This window comes from Acipenser ruthenus, chromosome 34 (genome assembly GCF_902713425.1).
Source record: "Acipenser ruthenus chromosome 34, fAciRut3.2 maternal haplotype, whole genome shotgun sequence".
Taxonomy (NCBI): domain Eukaryota; kingdom Metazoa; phylum Chordata; class Actinopteri; order Acipenseriformes; family Acipenseridae; genus Acipenser; species Acipenser ruthenus.
Genome location: NC_081222.1, coordinates 8,451,347 through 8,463,276, shown reverse-complemented (window position 1 = coordinate 8,463,276; position 11,930 = coordinate 8,451,347). Strand labels below are relative to the sequence as shown.

Sequence of the window (11,930 nt, the reverse complement as noted above, 5' to 3'; positions counted from 1 at the left end):
CCTGTTCTCTTACTTATCAATACGAACGTGCTGTAGTCGAATAAGAACACTAGGGGGCACCATATTCTGACAGAAGTTTTAGTTTAGGTTAGTTTACAGTACTTTATTCATGACATTTTTTTTCAGATTTATAACAGTGACTTGGTGCCAGTTAAGCTGCTCAAAAGCAAATATATAGGTCTGTTAAATTCCCTTTACTGTAAAGTGTGTGAATATTTGTATTTGATACCATTTTTAATAGGACCACTAAAATATGTATAAAAATAGATAAACAATAGCTTTAGAAATGATGAAAGTAGTTTGCTGAAAAGTGAAAATTGAAGGCAAAGAATTCTTCTCTAACAATTTAAAAATCCAGAATTAATAAGAATTACAATTAATATAAAACAAGTTACTTTGCTTCACATTACTATGTGCTGTTTTACTCTCAAAATTAAATTAAGTGGTAAAATTGCCTGTTAATATAAGGAATTCCATAATGTAGTTACTGGTCTGGTTACAGAATTGAGGAGTAATGACATGTATTCAAAGTTGTAATTACAGTGTAACTACAGTGTATTTTGAAGTGTATCCCATATTTTTTATCACTTAAAAATAAATTTTACAAGAAGGGGATATTTCACATGCCTGTTACTTTTACCTTTATTGGTAACACTTTACATTAAGGTGCTGTTTATTAATGTTTTATAAATATGTAATAGATACTTAATAAATATGTTACAGGGTTTTAATAACATATTATAGATGATTTATAATCATGCAATAGCTATATACGGAATTACGATTAAACATCCCTGTGGCAATGTGCCCCGCCCCTGTGTGCATTTGTGTGTTATGTGTTGTATGTTGCGTGTGTTAATGTTGGTGTATAGAGATTGGTACACGGGATATAAACGGGTCTATGTTTCATGTGTGATTTAAATTGTATATTTGTATTTAGGCACGGGATTGCACATCACTGCACGTGCATTTAAAGTATAGTATGTGAGCACGGGGTTGCACAGAATTAATTCACGTGCTGGGATTCAAGTGAATAATTAATTAGTAATTGAATCCCAGCACAACAGTATATATAGATGCACATTTCTTTCACTCGGGGTTGGGTGTTCGAGAGTGGAGAACGGGAGAGAGAGAGGAGGAAAAAGGAAAGTAGGAAAAAAGTAAAGAAAGCTATGTTTTTGTTTCACTCACCGTTTGCCTGTCTGTGCACTGTCTGTTTACTGTTTTAGTCCGTTTTGTTCGTCTATTTATTTTGGCGTAAGTGCCGTGTCCTGTTTTGTGTTCTGTTTAAACCTTTACTTTGTTAATAAACGCTGAGTGCTACCATTTGCACTCAGCTTCTCATCACCACCGTCTGTCTGTGTATTCCTCTCTGGTCTGACGCCACCCACTCCGGCCATCTTTGTGACAATCCCAAAGTAGAATAGGTGGCTAAAAACTGTCCCCTTTATAAATCATGTATTCTGTCTATGGCTTTGACAGTCTATTGTTTTTTTTTTTTTTTTTTAATAATTTAGTCGTTGGCAATTAGTTTTTATTATTTTCTCCCCAATTTGAAATGCCCAATTATTTTATTATGCTCAGCTCACCGCTACCACCCCTGCGCTGACTCGGGAGGGGCGAAGATGAACACACGCTGTCCTCCGAAGCGTGTGCCGTCAGCCGCCCGCTTCTTTACACACTGCGAACTCACCGTGCAGCCGCCTCAGAGCTACAGCGTCGGAGGACAACGCAGGTCTGGGCAGCTTACAGGCAAACCCGCAGGCTCCTGGCCAGACTACAGGGGTCGCTGGTGCGCGGTGAGCCGAGGACACCCTGGCCGACCTAACCCTCCCTCCCCCCGGGCGACGCTCGGCCAATTGAGCGCCGCCCCCTGGACTCGAACTAGCGACGTCCAGGCTATAGAGCGCATCCTGCACTCTAGCGAGTGCTTTTACTGGATGCGCCACTCGGGAGCCCCAGTCTATTGTTTTTTAATTGCCTTTTCAAAGGCTGGTGCCTGCTTGCCAGCTGTGCTGTTTTGGTCAGTCAGTTAGCATAGGAGACGTTAATGTCAAGAGACACCAATGCCAGGATGGCAAGTGCAATAAAAATAAAACTTCGGGCAGCTGTGCCCTGTGCAGAAAGGCGATGTGGAGAAGTGCATTATCTGTGTTGATTGTGAACAGCCTTAGACTCAAGGTAAAGGAATACCATTTTGTCAAAAAAAAGAAAAATAAATTAGACTTTTTTTTATATAACTTCTTGTGCTGTGCGCTTCTGTAAAACGTTTTCTTCTAAGTTTATTTATCTACGTTGTTCAGTTGCTTTTGCACATCTGATAATAAACCAATTGCTGTTGCTGTTGTAAACTGATGTCTGTTCAGATGTTTATTTATTTACATTGTCTTGTTTTGATTTGTAAAATAAATGTTAATATACCGTATATACAGATGTTTGTGACGTACTCAATAATAAACAAAAAACTAAATTGCATCTGACTGTTTCTCCGTTCGTTATACTATTTACAGTGTTTAGAATACAGCCGTCAGAAAGACTGCTGCGGGGCTTCTAGGTATGAGTATATCTCCGGTCCTTCTAGTGTTGAAGACAAATCGCATTCTTTATTAGTTTGCAAATGCTTTATTAAGCTGCAGATGACACTCAGATAGAGGAGAGTGAGATGGATCACATTTACATTCATGTTTTTTGGTGACACACAGGGGCGTGCATCAGTCTTGACCTCCCTCTACATTACCATGTTAATACAGGTGGGAATACTTCACCAGTGTTCATGCAATGCCTAGTTTATTCACATGAGTGAAAGCGACCAAATAAGACAGGGGATAATAATAGGGAATACATTTTAAAACCTTGGTTAGCAACCCTTTAAAGGGTCCGCCAGTGATAATGTTGCTTGTGGGTTGTAAAGTCTTCCATTGCCAGTTTAATCTGATGTTAACAGCTTACAATCTATATACAGCAGTGTGCAAATTTATCAGAGAACCCCGTTGCTTCTGTAGTTTTGATTTGTTGTGCATATGAAATCAAACCACTGGAACTGAAAGCCCTGGAAAATTGTCAAAACAGGCAAGTCATTGACTGTCTAATATTATTGATGACTTTAATATGCCACACATGCAATTCAATTCAAATAGGTAGAGAAAAAGAACACACAGCCACAAATGGTAAAATGAAGGAGACTTTTTAGAGGTTGTTTAAGATACCTAATTAAAGCAGCCCCAAACAAATGTACAATGTGAGTGAGACAATATAATTCTCAAGGAAGGTACACTGGTCTATACTAAAAATAATATAGAACAATTGATCAGACACCCAGCATTTTCCCAGCGTTGAGTTTTGCATCTTCAGGGAGACTTGTTAACTAATGCAACATAATCCTTCACGACAGGAGCATTTTTTCGGCACTGGAATATAAGGAAAAAAAGAACAAATTAGTAGCAATATATATATATATATATATATATATATATATATATATATATATATATATATATATATATATATATATATATATATACTCAAAATACAAAACTAGTGTAATATAAGGAAAGAGAAAGTTAAGAGAGTACCATGAATAATTACATATTCTAAAATATTACCTAACAAAATGTTTGGATGCATAATTCATATATATATTTCCTAAGGCGCAAGGCGCTGCTTGTGGTTTTCAGAAGGAAAGCTGTGGTCACATTAAACGACATTAAAATCAATAAGAGCACATGTAAAGCATGCAAATATATTTGAAAAGATAAAAGTGAAATCGCAAATACAGAAAATAAATATTCAGTCTTAAAAAATCCCATCATACAATCACCTCTCAAACATGAGAAATAAAACAGTAAATGAACCAATAGCTCAGCACTTTTCAAATAACAACCATAACCTGATGACCTAAAACTTGTAGTTTTAGAAGAAAAAAAGAGATACAATATTGAAGAATAAAGGAAAATAAATGGATAAATAGACTAGATACCATGATGCCTGAAGGTTGAAATAGAAAGGAACAGTAGATCGTTTTGTTACGTCATTAACTATGTAGAAAATGACATCACAAGCACAGTAATAGATTTCAATAGAAATAAGGGAGTGTGGTTAACATGGCATCAAAAGCCTATAAGTACTTCCACAGTTTGTTTTCCATCACACTTTCCCTTGACAAAGGCGTGTTAAACATTGCGATGGGGCTGACCGTGATTAAGCAAACGGAAAACCTCTATGCAAATGCACAGTGTCAGGTAGCAATGATCTTAACAGAACCTTAACAGGCAATATCCCTGAAGACAGAGACGGCATCTCTTTAAAACAAAGCCAATCCTGGCCCTGCTTTAACTAGAAAAGTTCCTTCTCAATCACACGCTTGATCATTGCTTACCTCCCAAGCAGTTGAAATTACTCGTCTTGTTAGCAATACGTGCCAGGTGGATTTGATTTCCATCGACTTTCAGCACTTTAAATTTTTCAAAAGGTGGAATAAGTACCTCTTTTTCACTTTGGTTATCTGAATATTCTTCAATTGGCACGCCGAGGCAGGTGTGTATTATGAACAAAGTTCCGTTTCCAAACTGTTTTGCTACATTTTTGTCTAGAGAGGTAGAAGCAAACTGACCAAATCGTACAGTTGTACCTTCAAGAGCGGCAAACTGGCCTTGAACCCCTCTAAAAACATCATAACATTTACCCTTCTTGGACCTCAGAGTTTTCAGGGCGTCTGTCAAATAAAAATGCAACGACTTGAACGGAAAAGCTTCGTAATGTTTTCCTCCTTTTCTAACTTCTTCATTGAACGTGTTGTAAACGTCCATAGTATAAGCATAGATTGACGTGGCTTGTTCCAAATTCAACGCCATCCTCTTTTTTTTCACCATTGACTTTTTTGCTGTTTCCCAGACGTTTTTAAAATTGGGGGTGTTTTGTAATTCTGATGGAAGATATTTTTCCTTAACAAGTTTTAACATTTTTCTTTCGCAACGGACATATTGATCATCGAGGGAATTTTCTGCGAGGTCCATCGTTATCGGAGCCTTAAAACATTGTATCTGAAAAAAAGAACGATATAAGACATAACTAGAAGAAACACAATTTTGTTTATAACATACATAGCACGTGATTGACACATATTGTAATCTACAGAAATGTGATAAGCAGTGGTGCAGTCCGTAACGCCATTAAAATGTTGATTTTCTTAAATAAGAATTATTATATGAATTCCCATTGTATTTGTATACTGAACTTCTAGTAACACATATAGCCTAATAGGTAATAGAATAGGTAATTCTGAATCAGAAGCAGACTCATCTTCTTTTGAAGTCAGCTCTGCGGTTCTCTGTATGCTATCCTGTGAAGTGCTTCGTTTGTGTCTGTGTCCACAGTCCAAGTCGATGCTCTGTTGCTGTCGTCTTTCTCAGCATTTTTCGCCTTCTTAAAGAAGTAGTTCGTAACAGAAGTTGTTCCTAATGCTCTTTTCATTGCATCAAGAGGACTACTAACTGAATCAAAGTCGTGCAGGAGATGGGAGTCTTCTTTTTAGTGGTAGTTGGTGCATGCCATCTAAGTAGAGATGATGAGCGCCCTCTATCTTTATAAATATATATTTTTTTGTTTTTTCCATTATATCTTCTCCCATTTCCCTGTACTTTTTATAAACTTAAATAGTTTCCTTTCTCTATTTGTTTTTCTCTTTCTACTTTTAAAATATAATTTACTGATGCTGCTATAATTTCTATGTCCCTTCTTATTTAATAAGCTTCTTTGCTGATTGTATGTATTGCATGCCATGAGTATATGTTCTACAGTTTCTTGCTCCCCACAGTTATTACATTTTTCATTCTCATGACTTCCAGTTCTGTATAAATGTATAAAATAATTTAAAAGGAATAAATGCATGCTTACATTCTTAATATACTGTACAGTCACTATGTGGGGTGAGGGGTTGATTAAGCGATACTGCCCATCAATCATGGCTCTACCGTGTGATAGTTGACCACGATGAGCCGAAGGCGAGTGCGCTAACGAAAGTCAAGGTCAGCTATCACACAGTAGAGCCAGCATCGAGAGGGCACTATTATTCAACTTTCCGTGTCTGCTGTTGAAAATTGCTTGATGTCTGTGCGCCAGCCCAGCTGACAGGGCTGTGATTGGCTGGCTTGGCAGCTGCGGGTACAGGATTGGTTGCTTTCGTCTGTGCAAAGTATTGATTGGCTAGTTTTGGTGGATATCAAAATACACATTTTTACCAATTGTGTCTTTGTTTAGTGTTTGCTGTCCAACGTGAACTGAGGTTTCAATACGGCATGTCAAAATGAAACAGCCGGCACTTGTTCAGATTGATTTTAAACTTAATTCACAGTTGGTGCTGAGATGTTCCAGCAGGCATCTACTGTCTATTAATACATTGGCAAGGACCGCCATCCTATTCATTTCAATGGGTTTGTGACGTCAGACCCATGGCGATATCTAGTCACAAACCCGATATCACCACGGTCATCCAGGATATCACAGACATTTTCATTAAATATCTTTTAAAACTTACTTTTGGTCTTTTTTCATTCAAAATTCATTCATAGCCATTGTATAATCGCAATATGGCACGACAGGGTGTGTGTTGTTGTGGGATATAGCCACTTCTCGGGTGGTTGAAAGCACCCGAGGTGTGCTGATATCCCACATCAACACATACCCAGTCGTGCCATATTGCTTAATTACAGCCTGCTAAAGCAGGAAGCTGATTGGTTGACGTTACTGAATAATTTTCTAATGTCAAATATTTCTGTAGACAGCCTGTATCCTTACGTAAATTATCAGTCAGCTTAATTATGAAAGACTAACAGGCCAATCCAGAAAAGAACATAGAAATATAACCTGTGGAAACTCCAGCAAGATCACGGCAGACAGGATGAGAATCGAGGGCACGAGGTTTTTCATCTCCGTTTTCTTCCTTCACCAACCGGGCAAATCCTTTCAACAGAACTTATTTAATTAGGAACGAGAGTACAAAGTTTAAACAAGGCACAATTCATTTTACTCCCATGTTGTTCCATTGCTTGTTTTTATTTTTTGTAATTCATCACATTCTAGAGCTCACTTGCTCTAAAGTTTAAAGTGATTAATTCCCCTTTGATTCAAGATGCAACCTGAGGTTGATATATATAAGGAAGCTTGCAATAGAGACTATTCAGTTTATTTAAACAATAATGATTTATTATTCATACATTTATTCAGCATGACAAAAGTTTTTTATAACTTGTTGTTGTTGTTGCAAACGTTCAGTCATGTTAACGCTGTGTAATAGATTTTCTGCTTATGCATCCACTGTTTGAATGCTTGGAGCTTTCCAATTCATTACATACAGTTCATCATCTGTGTTTCCTGGACCTTTATTTCAGGTACCTGTAGTAATAAACAGGACTGCATACATGCCATATAGTAATATCCATTTTTAACTGTAGTTTTAACAAAAAACTACTTATGAATCTTGGGAAATAATTATTCTATATTACTGTACGTTTGAATATTATTAGTTTTGTTTGTGGAAGACCAGTGATCTGCCTTGTACTTGTCTGTGGGACAATTAGAAAAAAACCTGTAAAATCTAACCCTGTTCCACACCTCACTGTGCTTTGCAAGGCTTCCCTATGCTTTACCAGACCTCTGTGCTTTACAATGCGTCCCTATCCTTTATCATACCTCTCTGTGCTTTACAATGCGTCCCTATCCTTTATCATACCTCTCTGTGCTTCACAATGCTTCCCCATGCTTTACCAGACCTCTCTGTGCTTTACAATGCTTCTCTATGCTTTACTATACCTTTCTGTGCTTTACAATGCTTCCCTCTGCTTTACCATACCTCTCTGTGCTTTATTGTATATTTTTCTCCTATTAAAAAAATGAATTGCAGAATTTTCTCAGACACTAAATAGCAGAATCAGTCCTGACCAGTACAAGCAGGAAACTTAACGGAAACTTAACCAAACCCATGTGGGTGTCTAACGTCTATTGTTGTTTGTTTCACAGCTTTGTAACTGTGAGTTGATTAGCATATTCTGTTTTCATAATTGGTTTAGTTTGAAAATATACAGTATTTACTAAATATGTTTATATTTAAAAAATATATATATATATAAGCATACAAACATATTAAAAAAGAGGGTAAACTAACCCTTGTAAAAGTTCCCCATAGCAAAAGCAAAGCAAAGTGTAATGAAGTATGGAGAAAGAATGATACAGCATAGATGTGGTAATGCATAGGGAAGCATTTTAAAGCACAGAGAGGTATGGTAAAGCATAGGGAAGCATTGTAAAGCACAGAGAGGTGTGGTAAAGCATATGGAAGCATTGTAAAGCACAGAGAGGTCTGGTAAAGCATAGGGAAGCATTGTAAAGCACAGAGAGGTCTGGTAAAGCATAGGGAAGCATTGTAAAGCACAGAGAGGTGTGGTAAAGCATATGGAAGCATTGTAAAGCACAGAGAGGTCTGGTAAAGCATAGGGAAGCATTGTAAAGCACAGAGAGGTATGGTAAAGCATAGGGAAGCATTGTAAAGCACAGATGTGTGGTAAAGCATATGGAAGCATTGTAAAGCACAGAGAGGTCTGGTAAAGCATAGGGAAGCATTGTAAAGCACAGAGAGGTCTGGTAAAGCATAGGGAAGCATTGTAAAGCACAGAGAGGTGTGGTAAAGCATATGGAAGCATTGTAAAGCACAGAGAGGTCTGGTAAAGCATAGGGAAGCATTGTAAAGCACAGAGAGGTATGGTAAAGCATAGGGAAGCATTGTAAAGCACAGATGTGTGGTAAAGCATGGTAAACTATGGTAAATGCAAGCATGAGATAAGCAATAGGAAAACTGTACAGTTACCTTGCAGTTTATTGCGGCAAACTTTTATAAGGGCATTTACAGTGTGGAAAGCAGATGCATCTTTAAAAACATGGTAAACTGTGGTAGATGTGCAGTATAACCAGAGGGAATACTGCAGAATTGATATAAGGATCTAGAAATGCCCTTACCTGAAAATTCAAATGCAGTTAACCAGTCTTTCACTCCAACCGAATGACAATCGATGACTAAAGCAGTGCTGTCCTTATATACCCTCCCAGCTCTGCACAGCAGCAGAGGGGGGCTTGTGAGTGTTTACAGCAGGCTTTAGCAGTTTGACAGGTAAGCTATGTGTGGTTAAAAGACTTCCTGCAGGCTTCAGTAGAAAAGAAGCAAAGATACTCTTTATACAGACTCAGAAGAACAGGGGTCTAGCTTGTGTTGCTTTGGGGGTGGGACATTTATTATCTCTGTCTAAATAAAAATACATGTATATAACTTGACTACTCTGTGTTTAAATAAATAATAAACATGTGCAGTAGTGAGCACATTGATTAGAACACCTCAAGATGTGTCATTCACTGTGCTTTGTACACAAAAACATTTATTCATACAGAAATCATTCATTTTTGCAAACTCATCTGACATGAGTCTGACAGTGTCTTTAATGCTCATATTTAGTCTGGCCACCTTTGACATCAATAACAGCTTGAATTCTTTTTGGCATTGTGTCTGTGCACTTTCTCAAAATCTCTGTTGTAATTCTCTTCCTATTTGAAATGATTTGCCCATGTTGACAGTTTTTCAGTTCCTGTGGTTGGATTTTATGATCTATTATAAGGATTAGTTTACCATGGTTTGTTTTTTTATTATGCTTTACCATACCTCGCTGTGCTTTACAAAGCTTACCGATGCTTTCCCATGCTCTCACTGTGCTTTATCACACTTTCTTTTATAAGGGACACTTTGTTATTTCTGTCTTGTTATATCTTTAAATTATATTATGAAAATACACTAGATTTTTCTGACATTACAAAAAATGCATTGCAGTTTTTTCTTATATTACAAAAGTGCATTGTACATATTTTTCAAATTGCAAAAATGCATTGTAGAGTTTTCTATTACAAAAATACATTGTGGATTTTTCTCCCATTACAAAAATGCATTGTAGAATTCTTATATTACAAAAATGCATTGTATATTTTTCTGAGAAACAAATTAGCAGAATCAGTCCTGACCAGTACAATGTGGAAACTTAACGATATGTTTTACACATTAACACCAAACCCACGTGGTGTCTTATAACAGGTGTTTCTGTTTGTTTCACAGCTTTGTATATAGTGTGGCTCTCAAAAGTATTCGCCCCCCTTTCATTTTATTGTGTTACAACATCGAATCAAAATGCATTTAATTAGGAGTTTTTGCCACTGATCAACACAAATAATGTCAAAGTGAAAAATAAAATCTACAAATTGTTCTAAATTAATTACAAATACAAAATAGAAAATAATTGATTGCATAAGTATTCACCTCCTTGAGTCAATATTTGGTAGAGGCACCTTTGGCAGCAATTACAGCCATGAGTCTATTTGGATAAGTCTCTACCAGCTTTGCACATCTGGACACTGCAATTTTTGCTCATTCTTCTTTGCAAAATTGCTCAAGCTCCGTCAAGTTGGATGGGGACCTTTGGTGAACAGCAATCTTCAACTCTTTCCACATATTCTCAATTGGATTGAGGTCCTGGCTTTGACTGGGCCACTCCAGGAAATTGACCTTTTTGTTTTTAAGCCACTCCAGTGTGGCTTTGGCTGTATGTTTGGGGTCATTGTCTTGCTGGAAGATGAATCTTCTCCCAAGTCCCAGGTCTCTTGCAGACTTCAGCAGGTTTTCCTCCAGGATTTCTCTGCACATTGCTGCATCCATTTTGCCCTCTATCTTCACGAGCTTTCCAGGCCCTGATGCAGAGAAGCATCCCCATAGCATGATGCTGCCACCACCATGCTTCACGGTAGGGATGGTGTTCTCAGGATGATGTGCGGTGTTAGGCTTGAGCCAAACATAGCGCTTAGCGTTGAGGCCAAAAAGCTCTATTTTGGTCTCATCAGACCATAGAATCTTCTTCCACTTAGTCTCAGCGTCTCCCACTTGCCTTCTGGCAAACTCTAGCCGAGATTTGATGTGAGTGTTTTTGCCACTCTCCCATAAAGGCCAGTTTTGTGAAGCACCCGGGCTATTGTTGCCGTATGCACAGTGTCTCCCAGTTCAGCCGTGGAAGACTGTAACTCCTTTAGAGTTGCCATAGGCCTCTTGGTGGCCTCCCTGAATAGTGCCCTTCTCGCCCGGATACTCCGTTTTTGAGGACGGCCTTTTCTAGACAGATTCAAAGTTGTGCCATATTCTCTCCATTTCTTAATAATAGACTTAATAAATACTGTGCTCCAGGGGATATTCAATGCCTTGGAAGTGTTCTTATATCCTATCCCTGATTGGTGCTTTTGAAGAACCTTATTCCCGATTCCTTCGTCTTCATGATGGAGTTTTTGTTAGGAAATGTACTAACCAACTGTGGGACCTCCCAGAGACAGATGTATTTCTTCAAATATTTAGAGATATCTAAAAATGAATTTGAGATATCTCTAAATGATAATTTGGCTTGCTCTCTGGCAGCGGCTGCGGTCTCTGTGACAGCGACTCAATGACCCCCTGGATGACCTCATCCCACTCCCTCTCTGAGCGCCACGGCTTCTCCTGGCACCACACCCCCAGCTGTGCTCTCTCCCACTCGTCCGGTGCAGGGTTCTCTGATTCGACGGGTGGTAGGAAGACAAATAGGAAAGAAAGAGCCGCTGAATTTAAAGGAGTATCTCCCTGCCTGCGCTTTTGGTCTCCATTTTGTCATGTATGTGTTTTTAAACTATTATTTTAAAGGCATTGGGGTTTTAGAGCAGTGCTGGAGATGGGCTGTATTGGTTTTATTGCTGTTTTTTTTTCTTCTTTTGAGCCCCGTCTCTGTGCAGGTATTGAGCCACACTGCCCTTTAGTTTTAAATTGTAATTCTGTGTTTAGTTATTGTTTTAATTAACGGACAGTGCAAACCGCATGCCGTGACTGT

At 38.1% G+C, this 11,930-nt stretch overlaps 1 long non-coding RNA gene across 1 annotated transcript; it reads right to left on the bottom strand.

Annotated features, from left to right (window-relative positions):
• Positions 1-2,636: 2,636 nt before the first annotated feature.
• On the bottom strand, positions 2,637-9,142 carry LOC117402128 (uncharacterized). The gene is made up of 4 exons (XR_009310165.1): positions 9,007-9,142; positions 6,862-6,957; positions 4,376-5,039; positions 2,637-3,407 (listed from the first exon to the last, which is right to left on the bottom strand). It is a non-coding gene; the product is annotated as an uncharacterized LOC117402128 (long non-coding RNA).
• Positions 9,143-11,930: the final 2,788 nt, after the last annotated feature.